This window comes from Musca autumnalis, unplaced genomic scaffold (genome assembly GCF_047663935.1).
Source record: "Musca autumnalis isolate F117 unplaced genomic scaffold, ASM4766393v1 scaffold_3, whole genome shotgun sequence".
In the NCBI taxonomy this organism is placed as follows: domain Eukaryota; kingdom Metazoa; phylum Arthropoda; class Insecta; order Diptera; family Muscidae; genus Musca; species Musca autumnalis.
The window spans coordinates 87,658,089-87,680,475 of NW_027411866.1; positions in this window are offsets into that span (position 1 = coordinate 87,658,089).

Sequence of the window (22,387 nt, forward strand, 5' to 3'; positions counted from 1 at the left end):
AATCTCTCCGGAAAGTTTTGAGTGCCAAAAGAAGTTTTCTTTCAACATTCTATTCGAAAAGGGTATACGAGATGCAAACATCAAAAGAAATGACACAATTTACACCAATTACCACATGTTGCTTACTTATTCTAGAAATCATCGGTTGATCAGTAAAAAAGTAGCTGATACGCAATTCCTAAGTCTTAACGTCCGATAAGCCTAACATCCTTCCTGCTTAAAACCATGGAACGTATACTCGATACCATGATTAAGAGAAAGATTCCAAACGTTATGATTAAAAACAAATAAAATGCATACAGTCTGTCGCAAAAGTGAGTATGCATGCTGCAAAATGTATTAGGGATAAATTATTGAAAACAACAAACAATTAGTTTTATTTGATAGACACGAAGGTAGTCTTCAGTGTTAACAGAAAATGTACGGCACAGCAGTTACGATCCAGTGCACCATGGATTTGTCACTTTAAGTACTGTTACTGTCGTTAAAACTAATTAATATCCTCCTGAAGATCTTAAATACAGATTTAGTTATATTTTGTTCAAAAATATCAAGAATTGTTGCAAAGTTCCAGAAGGTTTCTCCGGTGCATACCAACTTTTGCGTATAAATGTTGGTCTTTTTGGTATTCGAAGCGTACATTTATTATGTAGGCAAACATTACACAATTTTCACTATTAACACCGAAGACTACCTTCGTGTCTATCAAATAAAACTAATTGTTTGTTGTTTTTAATAAGTTATATAGTCCGGTCAAAATAGACATTGAAATAGCAAAAATTCCCACAGAGCTGAATTTTGGTGGAGAGCTAGGGCTTGCCATTAGAAGCAACGTCCTAAAAGTCCCCATCGATCCCATGTGTGCAAAAAAAAAATTATTCGGGGTCAAAGGTCAAATTTTAAGTGTTTTTTAGGTTTTCGGATTTATTTTTTGAAAACGGTTGATCTAATCAAAATGTGACTAAAGTAAATATTGTAGACAGGAAAATTATCTACAAGTTGACTTTTATAATTTTTTTCCTAGGAGGAACCATTCTTGAGATATATCTGTTCTAAAAAACATATGATTGTTATGCACTTATAAGGGAAATATGCACATATTCAGAAGAACCGGCTAAAATAAGCGAAGTAATCGGACAGACTACCAAAAAATATATATTTTCTTGAAGAGCGAAATTATAGCTATCTTCTAAAAAAAATCCAACAAAATCTGAGCGTGTTTAGTAGAGTTATTCAATGTTAGAGTCATTTTATGCGAAAATAGCCCATTTAACCCACATGTATAATCGAAAGCCCAACGGGAACGACCCCAACGAAAACTCTCCGATTTTTTTCAAGTTTTGTCCGAACGTAGGGTTTGTTGCGCTGATTATGGAAATGTATAATTTTCAACGGTTGCGGATCCGGTTCGCCGGTTATTCGACCCGAAAGGCCAAATTAAAAAACTGGGTTAGACCCGGTTCTACTGAACCGATTACTGCAAAGTGGATATCGTTTGAAAGCTTACGGAAGTATCTAACACATAGTGTCGTTACTTTAACCGGTTCGCCTCATAATGTACTTACGCGGCTAATTTTTTATTTGACCTTTAGATCGCGATATCTCGAAAATGGTAAGTCTTTTTAAGAGTCATAAAGACCACTTTTGTAGACAATTATTGAATCTACAACTTTTACTTTAGCCGGCTTTTGCTAAGTCTTGCCGTTTTTGAGAAAAATTAAAAAAAAAAAACTGAATAATGCCTCCAAAAATGACCTTTGACCCCGAATAACTTGTTTTGCACACATGGGATCGATGGGGACTTTTAGGATGTTGCTTCTAATGGCTATCCCTAGCTCTCCACCAAAATTCAGCTTTGTGGGAATTTTTGATATTTCCCCTTATACGCATGTCTATTTTGACCGGACTAATAGTACTTTTTATCCCTAATACATTTTGGTTTCAATGCTGCATACTAACTTTTGCGATAGACTGTAAGTTAAATGTAGATTCCGGAAAAACGGAAATATGCCTTTCACTAGGAAAACAAAACTGGGACACTTTGAAGAATCAGTTTTCCTAAACAAGACAAACAGTATTTCCAATAAAGTTAAATATCTGGTAGTTATCCTGGATAGGAAACTTAAATGGAAAGGCCATATTCAAGAGAGAGAGAGAGAGATGTTGGTCAACCTGTAGAAGGGCTATAGGCTTCAAATGGGGTCTTAATCTTAAGATGATACACTGACTATACAAAAGCGTAATTAGACCTATTCTAACATACGCTTCAGTAGTATTTAAATACTACAGAAAGTCAAACGAATGCGCTGCTTAAGTGTAAGCGGTGCAATGAGGACAGCATCAACGAGGGCATTAGAAACTATTCTATATATGGGAAATGTTGCAAATTATTTCATATTCCATTTCCAAAAAATTGAATTTTTTCTTTTCGCACTACAGTAACGATTTTTGATAGATAGGTTAAGAAAAAAATTCCCCAGTACAAATCCGCTCGCGAGCAAATTTTTGGTTGTTGCTGACAAATGTTATCGCGTTTTTACTTCTGCTTTTAAGAAAAAATTATTATAAAAACGCAAATTATTTTATTGACCACAATTGTCACTAAAAAGTTATCACGAAGTGACGTCATAAGTAGATTGCATAATATTTGTAAAATGTTACTCAGCATTCGCGGAATTTACAAAAAGTTGACAAAATCTTAAATGTAATCCGAATTTTTTTGAAAATAAAGGCCCATTCAAAAATTACCAAGAAATTAACAGTTTTAAATAAAGACTCCAGTCTTACGCTATCATTGATCGCAAGCAGACGTGTTCTTTCACCTCCGTTACTTATTTTTGTTTACTACAACAACAAAATCAATGTAACAACCAACAAAAATTATCAGCATCACGTGTTGTGATAAAAAGAAAAACAAAAAAAAGACTGTTCAATATTAATAAACAATAACAAGTGCATTTAGTAGAGCACTCAAATGCACTCACTAAAAAGGAAGATGAGAGGAAGAGCGCCTAAAGAAAAATATAAAACTAATGAGAATCGTTTCGAAATACTGATGACGAAACCTTCAGTGAGGAAGAGAATGAAGCAGGTATCGGCACCAATACAAACGCATTGTTTGCGGCCTCACGCATACGACTCTCTCTCGCTCTCTCCACAAACAGCGTGTGCGTTAATGCATTGCTAAAATTAAAAATCATTGAAACAACCGACAACAGAACCTTCTTCATTGACTTCTTAACGAAGACTGAGTGGTGGTTAGGGATACGTAAAATCGATTTCGGTTAATCGATTAATCGATTATTAACCGTAAAATTTCCAAAAGTCGTAGTCGACTATTGACTGTGCGATAAACGGATAATCGATTATTTTTAGTCGACTTTCGAAAGACAGAGTCAACTATTATTCGTAGTCAACCATTAGTCGTAGTCTATTATTATTCGTAGTCAGCTATTAATCGTGGTCGACTATTAGTCGTAGTTGACTTTTGGGTGTGCTAAAACCGCATAATCGACGGTACTTTTTTATACATATAACCATCACGGCTCGCATCAACGAAAATGGTCGATTATAGTCGATTATAATCGGTTTTCGGCAGTTAACGATTAATCGAAAGTCGAGTTTTAAGTTTTTCACGAAAACCGAATAATCGAAAAATCGATTATTGCAATTCACTGCGTATCCCTAGTGGTGGTTGTTCTGTTGTTATTCTCATCAAGGGCACGTGTGCCCCTTTTTGCCGGACATTGCTCTATGGCAGCCATGCACGCGTCTTTACGAAAAAGTTAACTACAACTCTCTTTCCCATACAAAACCCAAAATAGCATTCTCTTCTTGTGCACCATTGCTCTATGGTCTCCCGCGACTCAATACCAGTGAAATCAAAGACGAACTTAAAAACTCATTCAACATCAGTGTTGTCAATATTAAAGAAATTAAAACAGCTCGTTCATCTGAAAGCGATGCAATTTATATGAATGAGTTCGATCGTACTATAAATACAAAATCACAAATCCTAAAAATCAAACGTATCTGTAAAATTAATATTCACTGGAGGAAACCTCTAAAAGGTAATAAAGGTCCCACTCAATGCACTAAATGTGCAATGTATGGCCATGGAGCCAAAAATTGTTTTAGAAAAAGCGCATGTATTGCCTGCGGTGGTAATCATGATGTCGCCATCTGTCAAATAGACAAAACACCTCAAGGCAGCCCAGCCGTCTACAAATGCTTTAACTGCACCAAGAATAATTTGAAGAACAATAATCATAGAGCCGACGATCCACGATGTCCAAGCCGCAAAGAGTACTTAACAATCCGTGAAAACTTAACGAGAAAATTGTCTATTAAAAAACGACCTCTTCCAGTAGTTTTCGATACCGTCGCTAACGAATTTCCCCACCTAAAAAATGGATCATCTATTCAAATTTGATGATAGTGCCATAATATGCCACGGAAAAGTTTCAAATTCAATTGTGGGCAAACTCCAAAAGTCTTTAGTATCTGCCTCAAACTACTTTAACAAATGGAAAATAAAAATTAATGAGGAAAAATCGCAAGCTATACTGTTTCCTTTCAATAAGTCTTCGAAGCGAATCCCTACCAAAAAAACTTAAAATACAAGATAATGAAATAAAATTCTCAAAATCTATAAAGTATCTAGGTATAACACTAGACCAAAAATTGACATTTAAAGAGCATTTGGATAGTGTGGCTCTGAAAGCTATAAGATGCGGTCGAGCTTTGCTTCCGATTCTAAATAGGAGATCAAAACTAAATGTTAAAAATAAATTACTCTTATACAAAATGTGTATTAGACCAATTTTAACTTATGCTTGTCAAATCTGGCACGAATGTGCCAAAACACACATTAAAAAGTTGCAAATAATACAGAATAAACATTTAAAAATCATTTATAATCTTTCTACGAGATATTCAACAGTTGCATTGCATAGAAAAGCCAGAATCAAAACGATAAAAACTCATATAACCGATATCGCGCTGTCATTCAAAGAGAAATGCAGAAGATCAAATCACGCCCACCTATGAAGCTTGATTTAACATCATATTATTTTAACTATATTTCATGAAATATATTAAGCATTATATGTTGCTTTAAAGCCTCTTAAAATTTTCTTTGTTATATTAAATTATAAGTTTTTTACTATCTTTTTCCTATAAAATAGCTAGTTTTAATACGTATTTTTATTATATTAATAAGTTTATTTGTTGAAATATCTATATGATAGAAACTCAAAACATTGTAAATAATTATGTATACCAAATGTTTCTTTGATAGCAAATAAAAAACAAAAAAAAAAAAAAATAATAAAGACTCCACGGGGAATCAAATGAGACCAAACTTATAATCATCGGGATAGTAGTTAGGATATTATAGCCGAAATAAGCACATATTTGTGTTACAAAAAAACAAATTTTGGTTTGGAATAATAGTTTTCACATGCATTCTAGATTTGAAAATATTGGAAAAATTCTATAAGAGTACTTCTTTTATTTTTCTTGAAGAGGGCGGATTTTGCTTTATCTACATTCAAATAGAAGGTTTCCCATTAAGGAAAGTTATCGGGTTGATGAAATAAATCATTAGACTTCTTAAACGGAAATAGAGTTCAAATAAACCGCTTTAACTTATATGCATTATTAAAATATGTGTAAATCGCGTAATTATCAAAATCGTTTTGTCCTCATGTGATTTTCATGTACGGCATATCTTTTAATTTGTATATATTTTTCGAAATATAACTTGGACGCTTAGATGTAGCATTGGCTGCATCTAAGCATTAAAAAACCTAAAAAACATCTCTAATTTGCACAAGGTACAATAAATTTTGTTCCGCATCCGGTTTCAGTGTCACCATGAATGTCTACATCGATATATATATCTATTTCAAGGCGATCAATCAGGAACCGTGGATGTAGCATCACACACTATTTTTTGGGATAAAATTAATGTAGCTCCCTTATCAGTGAAGTTTATAAATCTCTGTTTCCACAAAAACGAAGATGCTGCATTAGTTTTTTTCATTACAGTGGAAACGGCCCCCAGAATACGCGATAAAATGCGCGATATTTTCGAAAACAATTTTAGGTGATTTCCCTACCTTCGAATTTCTCGTATCTCGCGTTATAGTATATGGAATTTCACGTGTAAAGATTTATTAGATCCACAACGTAAAAATAGTACGACTAAATCGAATGACAATTTAAAAATTAGGCCCGAAAACTATGATTTTTAGAAAAATGTTCACACAAAATTTTCGCATTTGGATGCAGATTTCTGTGAAGCTGTGTAGGCTACATTCACGACACATATATCAAATAACTCAGAATCGCGAGTTCTATAATCCTATATACGATTTTTTGAAAAAAATTGTCTGCGGAACGAAATTAGAAGAAAATTTCAAAAAACACTTAAAATCTGGCTTTAAAATGTCAGCATCATTTAATGGTAGACACAGATCAAATTTTGAGAAGTCATACAGTAGTGAGATGATCTTTATTTAGTTGCCTTCTACTTTTACTTTAACGGGAAAATTGTGAAAAGTGTGGTTTAATCACAAATCGAGCGTAAACAAAAAAAAAAGAAACGTTGGCTTTAACCCATTTTTAGCCATTATTTAACATAAATGTAGCCACAGCTTCCACGCAAATTAACTTTTAAGGCCAATATTTTTTGCCGGTTCTAAAAACATTTCATTTTATCCGAAAGCATTTAATTTGTATAATATTCAACAACATTTCGCGAGTTATTAAAGGCTAAATCTTGGCTTCAACTATGTTAAATTTTCAAAAATATTGCCCATATACACTAGGGTGGGGCGATTTGTGTGGAAGAAAAAAAACCTTAATGGGCCCTTCGCGTTTCTGATTCCTGGGATTTAACTGAACAAAAAAGTCCACTGGACCATATATCTACGGTGAAAATCGAGCCTCCCGATTTTGACTTTAAGTTTTTTATTGAAGTTTTTTGGACATTTTGGCATATAACAGCCAAACCATTGAGATTTTCGATCCAACACAAGGGCAAAAATTGTAGCCAAAAACTCTCTAATGCATCGCAAAAGCATTGGAACGCTCCTTTAAGCAGTTTTGGCCTTAAGAATGTGAAAACTTCTCGGAAAATTTCGATAAATGGTATTGTGCTACAAAATTTTACCAGAAAATTATTTGAGCGTTCTGATGCAAAATTCTATCGCGTTGAGGTCCATGGACAACGAAAATGCCTTCAGTTCGTTTGGGTCACTTCGATTTGTTTTTTTATAACAGTAAAAGTAGTGAAAATCTGGGTTTATTAAATTTTTAAATTTAAAGAGGCATATCTTCTTTTTTCACAACGGATTTCTATTGATTTTTCTTCCTTTTAAAGGGGGGATTAATGTCTTTCGAATAAGTTATTAGTTGTTTAAATCGGTTAACAAATGGCTAAGCTATAGTGGTTTAAGTGTGAAAACCCCCACAAACAAAACTATAACTAAATTCCTCACAATTTTCAAAAATATAATGTTTTTTTGTTTTGTTCAATATTTATTTTGAAAATTATGAGAAATTCAGTTATAGTTTTATTTGTGGGGGTTTCAGACTTAAACTACTATAGCTTAGCCATTTGTTAACCGATTTAAACAAATAATAACTTATTCGAAAGACATTAATCCCCCCTTTAAAAGGAAGAAAAATCAATACAAATCCGTTGTAAAAAAAGAAGATATGCCCCTTTAAATTTAGAAATGTAATAAACCCAGATTTTCACTACTTTTACCGTTATAAAAAAACAAATCGAAGTGACCCAAACGAACTAAAGAAATTTTCGTTGTCCATGGATAGAATTTTGCATAAGAACGCTTGAATAATTTTCTGGTAAAATTTTGTAGCACAATACCATTTATCGACATTTCCCGAGAAGTTTGCACATTCTTAAGACCAAAACTTCCTAAAGGAGCGTTCCAATTTTTGCCCTTGGCTACAATTTTTGCCCTTGTGTTGGATCGAAAATCTCAATGGTTTGGCTGTTATATGCCAAAATGTCCAAAAAACTTCAATAAAAAACTTAAAGTCAAAATCGGGAGGCTCGATTTTCACCGTAGATATATGGTCCAGTGGACTTTTTTGTTCAGTTCAATCCCAGGAATCAGAAACGCGAAGGGCCCATTAAGGTTTTCAAATCGCCCCGGCCTAATATTCAAGACCTTGCTACTATTTCTACAATCCAGTATCTAGTATCAACTTGACCTCGTGCACGCAGAAAAATATATGTTAGAAATATGTTTTGGGTGCCACCGTGGTGCGATGGTATGCACGCCTTCTTGCATGCTGAAAGTCGTGGATTCGATTCCCTGGCCACGCAACATCAATCATTTTTCAGCGGGGGCAAAATACCCCTCAGTAATGTTGGCGACATTTCCTGAGTATTTCAGCCATGTAAAACTTCTCTACAAGTGGTGTCTTATGACACGCCGTTCGGACTCGGCGATAAACAGAAGGTCCCATATCATATCATTGACCCAACCTTTACACATGCCAGTGACAGTTCGACAAATTCAATAAATACACAATTTTTTACTATCACAATTACATTTTTATACCCTACACCACTATGTGGTAAGGGGTATTATGTGTTAGTGCATTTGTATGTAACATACAAAAGGAAGCGAGATAGACCCATAGTGCCTTCTAGGGATATACATAGAATCACTTTCTGAGTCGATTTATGCATGTCCGTCCGTCCGTTCGCAACATACAGGTCGCATTTGTTGACCGATTTCACTGAAAATTGGGGAATAACATTTTTTTAGCCGCCGGAAGATCAAGTTCGAAGATGGGATATATCGGTCCACGTTTTGGTATAGCCCCCATATAACGGTACCCCCCGATTTAAGGTATTTTGACGTTTTCAGCTACATTTTCAGACCGATTTGGCTATAATTTGACATTTAGGGTTCTTAAGTGTCAATAAACATATATAACAAACCTTGTGGACATAGGTCCACGTTTTGGTATAGCCCCATATAACGGTACCCCCCGATTTGCGGTATTTTGACGTTTTTAGCTACATTTTCAGACCGATTTAGCTATAACTTGACATTTAGGGTTCTTAAGTATCAATAAACTTATATAACAAAAGTTGTGGACATAGGTCCACGTTTTGGTATAGCCCCCATATAACGGTACCCCCCAATTTACGGTATTTTGACGTTTTTTAGCTACATTTTCAGACCGATGTAGCTATAATTTAACATTTAGGGTTCTTAAGTGTCAATAAACTTATACATATAACAAAAGTTGTGGCCATAGGTCCCCGTTTTGGTATAGCCCCCATATAACGGTGCCCCCCGATTTTCGGTGTTTTGATGTTTTTAGCTACATTTTCAGACCGATATAGCTATAATTTGACATTTAGGGTTCTTAAGTGCCAATAAACTTATATAACAAAAGTTGTGGACATAGGTCCACGGTTTGGTATAGCCCCCTATAACGGTACCCTCCGATTTGCGGTATTTTGACGTTTTTAGCTACATTTTCAGACCGATGTAGCTATAATTTGACATTTAGGGTTCTTAAATGTCAATAAACTTATATAACAAAAGTTGTGGACATAGGTCCACGTTTCGGTATAGCCCCCATATAACGGTACCCCCCGATTTACGGTATTTTGACAGTTTTAGCTACATTTTCAGACCGATTTGGCTATATTTTGACACTTAGGGTTCTTAAGTGTCAATAAACTTATATAACAAAACTTGTGGACATAGGTCCACGTTTTGGTATAGCCCCCATATAACGGTACCCCCGATTTGCGGTGTTTTGACGTTTGTAGCTACATTTTCAGACCGATGTAGCTATAATTTGACATTTAAAGTTCTTAAATGTCAATAAACTTATATGACAAAACTTGTGGACATAGGTCCACGTTTTGGTATAGCCCCCATATAACGGTTCATTTAAGTTCATATTTTCGTATAGCCCAGATACCTCCGAACTAGCAGCTGTTAATGACAGTTGAAGTTCAAACGTTATGTACCGATTTTCGATTCTACCGATTCTAGCTAAATTTTTAACCGAATTAGGAGTTATTTGACATTAAAGGCTCCCATCAAAAACTGTCAACATAGGCCCATGTTTTATTATAACCCCTATATAACCAGGGACGTACGCAGGATTTCATTTCGGGGGGGGCCCAACTTGACCAAAAATCATGAAAATTAAAAATGTTGTGTATGGTTACATAGAGCTATTTTAAAGGTTTTTTAGTTGATTTTATGTATGTATATGCAATATTGCCACAAAGTATATACATTCAATAGAGAGATCACAATATTTTAGAAGCAAGATTGAAATTTGGAATGTTAGTCCTTGGATGTATAGAATTGAAAGTGAAGTTTAACCAAATTCTCCAACGGAATTGAAGCAATTACATTACCTCTTATTTGGCATTTTGGGTTCTAAATCCCACAGAAAATAGCTTTCGAAAGATTTCCTATAATTCAAGGCAAATTGGCATAATTTTTAAAAATATCGTAAGTAAAATGGATTTTGGAAATCCTTTTGTGGGAGAACCTCCAAGCAAAAAGTGGTGAAAATAGATCCACCTTCGAATACAGGGATTGCAATCGCGAATATGTCAAATAGAGATATACAGTGGTTGGAGGATATAAACAGTTCGGCCCGAAAGCCTTTTCTTCTTTAAAGTACATATCCAGATATCACACACTAATTTCAGTCCCATTAAAATTAGTTTTCTTATTATTGCAAGAAAATAATTTTCTTTAATGACACCAAAACTTTACTATTTTACCAAAAGCGATAGAGTCCGTAAAATCCAACTAAAAACTCAGAAAATTACATTAAAAAAGAAAACATTTTTATCAAGAGCCGGGCGATACAATCAACGACTCATAGACTCCGAATCCAACACGCAGTACTGTTTGATAGTCCTGAAAAAATGGGTTAAGTCGAAAAACTCCATCTGATACCTCAATGGTTGTTGTTGCCACTTATTAATATCTGAATTGTACGACTAGAAGTTTATGGACTCGATGACATTAAAAACTTTCCAAAGACCAATCACTTCTGTCGGCACAGCAGAGGCAAACTTATGAAAATTCATAACTTTTGTTTTCCGGAAAACAATTAAAAAGTGACAGCCTGTGTGAGTTGAAACTTTAATATCGAATCGAATACGGGCTACATAGCCAAAAATTTTTCTATTAATTGTATATCCAGGAAGTTTCAGATAATATGGATAATATTTGGGGTATACAATTTCACGATTGTTGGCGTTGCGGATAAATGCTTATGTTGTGCTCAAAAATTTGGCTTAAAGAAACCCCAAATGTTTTGCACTTTTGTACAGAAGATACCTTAAAGAATCGACTGATATAGTCTATTTTGGAAGTCATTCCTTTTGATAGTTATGGTGTCAAGCCGTCAATTTAGTTAGTCGCCGTAAGATTTAGAGCTTTTGGACCACTCCTGACATAACCATGGACTTACTCACGAAAAATACGATATCACTGTAAACAAGACAGCAAGGAGTACCATTGGTCAAAATGTGCAATGACTCTTCGAATAGCCCTTAAACTACACTTATGTTGAATTTTGTGAGGGATGTATCCGAAGATGTTGTCCCGAATTGACTCTCTTGGTCCTGATATATGTACGTAAGGAAGTAATTTTAGGACGTTCAAAGTTTCGGTCAAATCGGATAATTGAAAATTTGTGTTGGAGGAACCTGAAAGAGTTGATCGATATAATCCATATTCAAACCTAATCTATGTCTCACAAAAATCGATTTGGACTTTCGAGAGTTATTGTGCTCAAGATTATAGGGAAACTTTTTGAAGTCTTGCGGGGAAAATGTCCAAGGAGTGGACCGATATGACTTAAAGTTTGGATAAAATATTGGGAGATCCAAAATTTGGACCAAATCTATTGATCTGTTCGGATGAACTGGAATAAATCAACTCCAAATTGTTTGACGCGGGTTTCGTCAAATCATTATTTCGCTGAGGTACATTTTTATCATTAGCCTAACGGCTGAGGGTACACTATCACGGTGCTCGTGAACCAACGTTAAATGAAAGGAGCTTACAACTGGGAATTTCTGCGGGTTCTGAAACAGCAATGTTCATAGATGAGAAAAATCCAAAACTAAGAAATAATCGCTGCAGGGATTTTTAAATAAATCACGGCCAAAGTTTTTAAGTTTTCGCGATTTGTTTGAAAACGGCAAGTCTTATCGAAATGGGACTAGAAAAAAATCTTATAGCTGCTAAAATTCTCTACAAGATTGGCATTCGTAATTTTTTTCTAGGTAGTACCATTTTTGAGATATATAAGTTTAAGACGATACAGTCAGTGAAATGAAACCTACGAAAATATCATAAAGGACAATATTATAGAGAATTTTCACTGCAATTTTCTTTAGTTCCATTTCACAGCAAAATCATAAAAAAAAAACTAAAAAACCCCAAAAAATGTGAACTTTGACCGCGATTTATTTAAAAAGCGCTTCGGCGATTTTGTTGTTTTTTATTTTTCTCATCTATGAACCACCAATAAAAACAGGTGTAACCTTCTTTCACTTAAAGTTGGTTCAGGAGCGCCATGACATACAATACAAATTGCAAATTGGAAAAAAATCAGATGTGCATGCTATTTATAGCAGATATTATCACTTTATGATACACAACAACAAATTAATAATTAATAAATTTTTCTCCATTACTTTCTCACAATATTTAGAAATAAGTTGATATAAAATAGGAATACAAAATTTTGATTAAGACAGTAAAACAAGTTTCTAATTGTTTTTCGAGATATTCTCCACAGAGAAACCTTGATATGTCGTACATATTGTCCAATAGACATTTCCTTTCATGTACTTCTAATCCGTACAATACTGAATTTGTAAACGTTTTGAATACGCAATGAGTTTAAAGCCTCAAGGCCTTTATATTCATTACAGAATTCCACAACACTGACTTGGGGCAAAAGAAGGAATTCAGTTTTACTGGAAGTTTCTCTCAAAAAGAGTATTTAAAGAAAAAATGTTTAAATATTTCTTAGACAACTTCTTAATAAAGTACATTTTCAGTACATAACCTTCAGAACAATATAAGTTTTCATTTGAAATTTCAAAAACAAAAAATTATTTTAGAGAAAAAACGTAAAAATATGTTAAAGTAGCTCAAAAAATCTAGTCAGATCAAACCATTTCGGGTTTCGGGTTTTCAGACCAATCATTAATTTCATATTTACGTGGTGGTAAAATATGTGGACATTGGTAGTCTTCAATAATTCTAAGAATATCACAAGCAATTAATGCTTTGATTAGGGGTTGATTTCGTTGAAATGCCTGTGTGCGCTCACCGTTTGAGTCAGTTCTGCATTGTGAGATTTTCTTTGAAATTAATGATATTTTATGCAAGTTGTATGTGCCTTCCTTTCGTCTTCTGCTTACTAATAATGCCCATGTGTGGAATAGATGCAAATTCTATTTTTTATGCCTTGTAAGTGACCACGACTGCTCCTATTCAGGTCTTAACAATTGTCTCGTAATTTATATGAAATTGCTTCATTATCTTGGGTGTGTTTTTTGTGTCGCAAAATAGTTATTCTTTCGGCTTTTTACACCAATTTGCCTTCAGATTACAAAAGACATCATATGACAGTTAGATATTCGAAAAAAATGAAAGAAAAAATCTGGGTGTCATTAAAAATGTAACACCATGTCAATCTCTATTGCCATTTGCCGACACATTTCATTCATCAGAAAGGACATCGTGTTAAGCATAACCGTTGCTGATCACTAAATGGTTAAAGTTGTAGCAGTTTTATGGAGGAAGAAAATTGGTTTGAAATTTTTCTGTTTGTACAAACTGATCATATAGCAGCTGTTCAAATATGCAGATTTGTTCTAAAACTTTATTAGTATTGGGATTTAAAAAAGGGGCAACTGTTTATAACAGTTCTGGAGTTTTATATAACGCTCTTCCATTTTATCTAGAAGAAACGCCACAAAACCCCAAACAAACGGAAACAAGATAAGTACGAGGAACAGGTTTCTCAAATACCCAGCCGACAGTAATTGGAGAACAGATAAAAAATCTTTTATTACTCTTATAACGTTAAAGGCAGAATTGTGAGAAGCTATGTAACATATGTTTGGGTGATTTAGACAGTTTCATGATGTGGAGGGAGATGTGCGAAAGTATAAAGGTAGCTACTAAATCAATATGTCCTGTATGTCTGTGGTGTCACCAACATGTGCCGCGCGTTTACCTATAAGATAACATTATCATAAGATAACATGATTGCCGGAAGTTGCGCATCGATAGTGCCCATCTTCGAAATTAAACAAAGCGTGGAAAAATTTTACGGAAGCCAAATTTTGGACCGAATCGGCTGATCCGATCTGGAGTTATCGTGCGCTTCATTCAGCCACTTTAAATGGTTCCATAGGGGTTTTTATAACTTTAGGGCTATTTTCTCAGGACGAATGGATTTGCGCCCTAAAAAAACTTGTACCGTCGTAATAGCGGTAGCGAATGAATTTTATTACAACAAAGATCAAAGTGATTCGAGATAAGGCCGTAAACTGCATTTTTGTGCGGGAGGTACCCGAAGGAGTTGACATATGCAGTCCATATGTGAAACTGATATATGTCTTGTAGAAATAAAACGATGTTCAAAGTACGCACAGTGGTCCCATATGTATGGGAAGGTGCGACAAAAATATTTATAATCGGATTAATCTGATTTTTTTAGTATGTGCTAAAAGTAAGTAAAAAATACCTTAGCCAAAAAATCATCAATATGGGTCCAGTTTTTCCTATAGCCCCCATCTAGCGGTACCGCCCGATTTCAGGTATTTTGAAGCTTTTATCTACATTTTCGGACCTAATTGGCTGTACTTTGGTATTTGGCGTCCCCAATGGTCAAAAACCTTCTGCGCCAAAAATTGTGGTTTTAGGTCCAGGTTTCGGCATAGCCCTCTTATTAGGGTACCCCCCGATTTCAGGTATTTTGAAGATTTTATCAACACTTTCGGCGCGAATTGGTTGTAATTTGCCATTTGGTGTTCTCAATGATAAAAAACCTTCTGCGCCAAAGATTGTGGTCTTAGGTCCAGGTTTCGGTATAGCCCTCATATTACGGTACCTATCTATATCAATTATTTCAAGGTTTTTATCTACATGGACAGGAAAAGAAACAAATTATTCCATTGAAGGTCAGAATATTTCATGGTAGGGGATATAATAAAGTTCGGTGCTACCGAACTTTACATTCTTACTTGTTTTTCATATTTCATGTAGCATCATACATATATCAAAACCAGTAAGGAATGGATCATAGTCGGGCGGGACCGACTATATGATACACTACACCACTGTGAATATGTAAAATATAGGAGATATATATGGTACACTTATTACTAGAGAAAATTCCGTCACACATTCCACATTTCATCAAAATTGGAAGTAAATAGCGTGTTTGGTGCAGCAAATACGTCAAATCGACCGAAAACATATATGGGAGCTATATCAAAATCTGAACCGATTTTCACCAAAAGCTTTAGCGTTCTTCCGACGGCTAAAAAAATGATCTTGCCCAATTTTCAGCCAAATCGGACAACAAATGCGACCTGTGCGTTGCGAACGGACGGACGGACGGATATGCATAAATCGACTCAGAAAGTGATTCTATGCATATCCCTAAAAGGAACTATGGGTATATTTATTTTCCTTATGCATGTTACATACAAATTCACTAACACATAATACCCCTTACCACAGTGTGGTGTATCAACAGTTTCAACAGTTTTATCAACAGTTTTACCACAATATAATGTTCTGAAGTGTTGTGTATTACATTCCAGAGAATATTTCCCCAAAAGGTAACATTAAGAAGAATTTAACATTTTGGGAGATACGCTGCGAAATATTCACAAATTATAGAATTTTTAGATATATTATAAAATTTGAGGCAATAAATGCAGTTTTTCGACTTCACTATTCCTCCAAATATTTTCTTCTTGCTCTTATCTACAAGTTTGCTGCAGATGTCAAAACAAGATTCGTATTGGTTGCGGAGATATAGCCCCGATTTATTTTAAAAATTCGATCTTTAACCATGTTTAGATGAGGCCATAAAAACCGAACCCGATCTAAGAAAACAAAACTCAAATATGGTTTTTGCCTATTGGTCCTCTACTTTCATAAAATTCTGAACAGAAGTTGTTTGCACGCGATTGGCTTAAAAATGTTGCACAGTGATATTATCCTATTGCGTGTCCGTATTATTAAAAAAAATCAAAACAACCCCGAAATTCCCGCTTCAAAATTTTCGCGTCAATTTTGGGTAGATGCAGTGGATATGGAGTATTCTGGAGCCTTTCTTTGGGCATAGGACTTTAAAATGTAACCATTTTACCCATTATTCTACAATGATACCAACACAGCTTCCTCGTAAATTAATTTTACTGGTCGACATTATTGGATCTCTCCTAAAACATTTTAAAGAATTTTAGTCATGCTATATAGAATATGATTTTTGTCGGTAACTCAAAAAATGACTTAGAGAATCCCACTACTGCTCTCGAACCGCTTTGATTTTTGTTGTAGCAGCTTGTATTCACCGCCCGCATTTCGCGGTATAAGTCCATAATTCCTGAGAAATTAGCCCGAAAGGTGTAAAATACCCCACCATGTGTAGTCGCTGGGACGCACGATAACTATCGAACGGATCAGCCAATTCGGTCCAAAATTTGGCTATCGTAATATTTTGTCCAAACTTAGTTTAAGTTCGAAGACACTACCGGTGCGCACCTGCCATTCACACAGGCTGAGGATATATCTGTGTCGGCAAAGCCGACTGATACTTTGTCGATATAACCCTCTAAATATTATCCGATCGCCATCTCAAATTGCAAGTTTCTCCTTTGTGATATACTCTTACGTTATTTGAAATTACGCGTTGATCGGACTGTTATTGAGACCTACAGGGCCGCTAGAAAATTGGATAAATATTATGTTTTTGGTCCATTTCACCCGCTAAATATTTCACGATCATCACCAATAAGAATAGGGATCTATTCTGATCTGAACCCGACCTCCATACAAAATTTCGTGAAGATCGGTCCATAATTGCGGCGTGGAGCGTGTTTACAATTTATAATGGACAGACGGACGGACGGGCAGACACACATCTCAAAATCGCTTTATCTCGTCGAGATATGAAGATTGGTATACCACATTGGGGGTCTCCGACGAATATTTCGCGGTGTTACATGAATTTTTACCAAAACAAACTTATAATTCCCTTTTCCACATTGTGGTATAGGGTATAACAAGAGTCTCATTGTTGGTATACATACAAATTTCGTCCATTAATACTTGGGGTCTATAACCGTTACTTCGATGAGGCACATTTTTGGCATTTATGCTAACGAGGGTATATACACTTTCATACGGCCAAAATGTGCCTCATCGAAATAACGGTTTTAGACCCCAAGTATGTTTGGACGAAATGTGTTTCAGACAATTTGGAGTCGAACGGATGAGTCGATTTGGTCCAAAATTTGGCTTTCGTAATATTTTGTCCAAACTTAGTTTAAGTTCGAAGATTGGTTATATCGGTCCACTCCTTCCGGTACCTACCCCACAAAAGTTCGAAAATGTTCGGAAAATTCGTGCGTACGATAACTCTTGAAGGGAGTAAGCGATTTGGTCCATACTTTGCAAATCGTGAAATGTCTACCAGACTTGGATAAGGTTTCAGTATGGACTCAATCGGTCCACTCCTTCGGGTACCTCCCACAAAAAATTTCGGATAAGTTCAGTTTAGGGCCTGTTCTCAAATCACTTTGATTTGGCATTATTAGTAAGCAGAAGACGAAAGGAAGGCACATAGAACTTGCATAAAATATCATTAATTTCAAAGAAAATCTCACAATGCAGAACTGACTCAAACGGTGAGCGCACACAGGCATTTCAACGAAATCAACCCCTAATCAAAGCATTAATTGCTTGTGATATTCTTAGAATTATTGAAGACTACCAATGTCCACATATTTTACCACCACGTAAATATGAAATTAATGATTGGTCTGAAAAGAAAATGCAAATGTCTATTGTTTGATTACGTTAACTTTGAAATATTCAAAACCGAAAAAAATATTTGTTTTCGTGGTCAGTTTTGGCGGCAATTGGTCTGTTGGCAGTCACGATTTCGTTTTTTTGCTTTTGGTTTTTACAACTACCCCCTGACTCTTGCAGCCAGAACTCGTAAATAAGAAACAAATGAGATTCTTATCAATGCTGCTCTAAAAATTATTATCATAAACTGTCAACTGCCAAGGGGGACACAACTTCATTAGATGGTCATTGATATCCTTCAGAGTGTTAATACAGACCACTGGCCCTTGAGTTTAAATGTCCACCTTAGTTTTTAACGATCAATCAACTGAAAACTAGAGGATAAACATGGCCAACTATCGTGGGAAATATGTAAATTTATATTTTTTCAAGAGTTGACATTTTTCCTCCCCAAAATGTAGGTTTGTGTGGTTGTAGGGTCATATAAGTATCGTGGTCTATCCCAAATGGTAACACATATCACTTTACCGTCCTATTAGTAGATCTTTAACTTTGCTGTTAATACAATTTTAACACTCGACTGAATATGTTTTTGTATAGCAGGTGCATTTTTGAGCTAATGTTTCCTTTTTTTCTTTTCAAAGGATATGTTTGAGGTGTTAATTAAATGTTGTTGGCATTTCATGTTCTTGTTTTAATTAACCCAGTTTCAAATTGATATGTTGCAATAATAAGAGGTTGTACTACCCTGTACTACTAGGATTCAAGCAAAGTCCCCATAAAAATCACAGGAGAACGGATTAGGATACTTGAAATTTGTATGTAAAAACTATTTTACCCACAATGGAGCAAGTCGAGGGAGCTGCAGATGCTTAACCATACCTCGTTTTACCTATCCGCGAATGAAATTTCAACCAGTTTGGTGAAACAGACAGTTGGCTGCTCTTTGTAAAGCAGCTAGGAAATCTTATAATGAAGACAATAAAACGAAACACAGTACTGTTTGATTCAATAAGTTAAAGAGCGATGTTCAGCTTTAGTCAGTCTATAGTGGGAGTAAATGAAGTGGCCAGGTTTTGCAAGATGCTATAGGAAGATATCAAATCAATAGGTAGCATTAAGCGGACCAAAGGTTCGTGGACTAACTCTGGAATAGAGACACTGGATCTACTGTCCGGGGTTCACTTCCCCGGTTGTGTGGACCTTGATGGTGTCCTGCCTACAAGCCATAATCAATCCCGCACTGAGGATGATGAGCTGTTGATAAATTCATAGATAAACTAATCTCTCAATAATTCAATGGCAATTAACAGATTTTATACGCCGGGACCGGATGTTAGAAACCAGCAATGATTCAGAATTTGGCGAAGCCGGTGCTAAAGATTTTGACGGCGATTTTTTATGTACAGAGAATACACTACCTAAAGACTATAGACCCAATCAGTATTTTTTCTTTATATTAAAGACGATGGAAAGAAAGCTTACTACATCTTGAAATAGACTCCAAACGATCCGTAGATCCTCGTACGTTGAGAAGAATATGGCAAATTTTAACTTTACCTTTAAATAATGTAAAGCTTTAATCCATCCTTAACGCTCTTAGGAAAGTCCTCCGTCCTGTTGGAATGGTTTGAGATAAAATGCAGGATTATCAATTCGCACACTGGAGAAAGTTCCCTTATGAAACCCGTTGACAAAGGCACACCGCAGGATTGGCAGGATTGTTTCGACCAGCTGAAAACCAAGGTGCCAAATATGTTCCAACCTTGTCTGACCTTAAGAATTATGCTCTAGTACTACAGTCAAGGTGGGCTCCTTACAACAGTTTTAGAGTCAACACGTAAAAGACGGAACTCCTACTATTCACCAGAAAACGCAAACTTCCCAATTATCAACCAAGAGTATTGGACGGAGCTGCATTAGAACATTCTCTGGAAGCTAAAACATCAGTACACCCCTGAACCATCCAACCCAGCATCAAACCTATGTATGCTTCTACGTAGGTTTGTATGCTGCTACAAGAACAACAACAACTGACTAAACTATCAAGTGTGGAAAGGACTGCTGGTAACTCGTATCTGGTCGGCACTCAGACAGAGGTTTTTGCTATTAAAAAATTAGTAGAATTTTTAAAGGACTTGAAACCTGTCTTACGGGTTCTCTAACTTTATATGTCGATAATCAGGCTACACTTAAGACTGCCAAATCATGGAGTTTAAAATCTCGAGCATGCCTTGATTGCAGAAAGGCTCTTTATGATATACAAAGTATCATTACACTTTGCTGGGTTCCAGGTCACCGTAATATAATGGGAAAGGAACTAGCAGATCAACTAACTCGCGAAGGATCTACGTCGACCGATTTACCAATTGATGAATCTGTTAAGCCACCAATGTCCTACTACATCGGCAAACTTTGTGAGAATTGCTTTGGGAAGGCACACGGCATTTGGTTTATAGAACCTGGATGCCGGACATCCAAAGTAATCTGGTTTGTGATCATTCATCGTGGAACGACTTATCTCCTTCTCTCACTCGATAAGTTAGGGATGATAATCACCCTGTTTTTTCACAAAGGGTCTATATAAACACCCTTTTTAAAAAAGGTGGAGAGGCAAATTTTTTTTGGAAAGGCTTTATAGAAGCACCCTTTCTTTCAGAAAATGCCTATAAAAGCACCCTTTCTTTCAGAAAAGGCCTATAGAAGCACACCTTCTTTGAGAAAGAGTCAATAGAAGCTCCCTTTCTTTCAGAAAGTGTCTATAAATGCACCCTTTCTTCCAAAAAAGGGTCTATAGAAGCACCCTTTATTTCAAAAATTGTCTGTGGAAGCACCCTTTATTTCAGAAATTGTATATGGAAGCATCCTTTATTTCAGAAATTGTCTATGGAAACATCCTTTCTTTGAGAAATTATCTACAGAAGCACTTTTTCTTTCAGAAAGGGTCTATGAAAGCACCCTTTTTTAGAATGGGTCTATGAAAGCACCCTTTTTTAGAATGGGTCTATGAAAGCACCCTTTTTTAGAAAGGGTCTATGAAAGCCCACTTTTTTATAATGGGTCTATGAAAGCACCCTTTTTTAGAATGGGTCTAAGAAAGCACCCTTTTTTAGAAAGTGTCTATGAAAGCAGCCTTTTTTACAAAGGGTCTATGAAGCACCCTTTTTTAGAAAGGGTCTATGAAAGCACCCTTTTTTAGAAATGGTCTATGAAAGCACCCTTTTTTAGAAATGGTCTATGAAAGCACCCTTTTTTAGAAAGGGTCTATAGAAGCATCCTTTCTTTCAGAAAGTGTCTATAGAAGCACCGTTTCTTTCAGAAAGGGATATAGGAGCACTTTTTCTTTTAGAAAGGGATATAGGAGCACTTTTTCGTTTAGAAAGGGTCTTTAGAAGCACTCTTTTTTTCAGAAAGGGTCTTTGGAAGCACTCTTTCTTTCAGAAAGGGTCTATAGAAGCACCTATCTGTTCAGAAAGGGTCTTTAGAAGCACCCTTTTTAGAAAGGGTCTATAGAAGCACCCTTTTTTATAAAGGGTCTATAGAAGCACCCTTTTTTAGAAAGGGTCTATAGAAGCACCCTTTTTTAGAAAGGGTCTATAGAAGCACCCTTTTTTAGAAAGGGTCTATAGAAGCACCCTTTTTAAGAAAGGGTCTATAGAAGCACCCTTTTTTAGAAAGGGTCTATAGAAGCACCCTTTTTTAGAAAGGGTCTATAGAAGCACCCTTTTTTAGAAAGGGTCTATAGAAGCACCCTTTTTTAGAAAGGGTCTATAGAAGCACCCTTTTTTAGAAAGGGTCTATAGAAGCACCCTTTTTTAGAAAGGGTCTATAGAAGCACTCTTTCTTTCAGAAAGGGATATAGGAGCACTCTTTTTTCAGAAAGGTCCCATAGAAGCACCTTTTTTAGAAAGGGCAATCTTTCTTTTAGAAAGGGTCTACAGTAGCACCCTTTCTTTCAGAAATTTTCTATAGAAGCACCTTTTTTCACAAAGGATCTACAGAAGCACCCTTTATTGCAGAAAGTGTTTATAGAAGCACCATTTCTTTCAGAAAGGGTCTACAGAAGCACCTTTTTTAGAAAAGGCCTATAGAAGCATCCTTTCTTTTAGAAAGGGTCTATAAGGTGCTTCTATAGACCCTTCATTCAGAAAGTGTCTAAAGAAGCATCCGTTTTTAGAAAGGGTCTATAGAAACATATTTTCTTTAAGATAGGGTCTATAGGAGCATCCTATATTTTTGAAAGGGTCTTTCGATGCAATTTTTCTTTCAGAAAT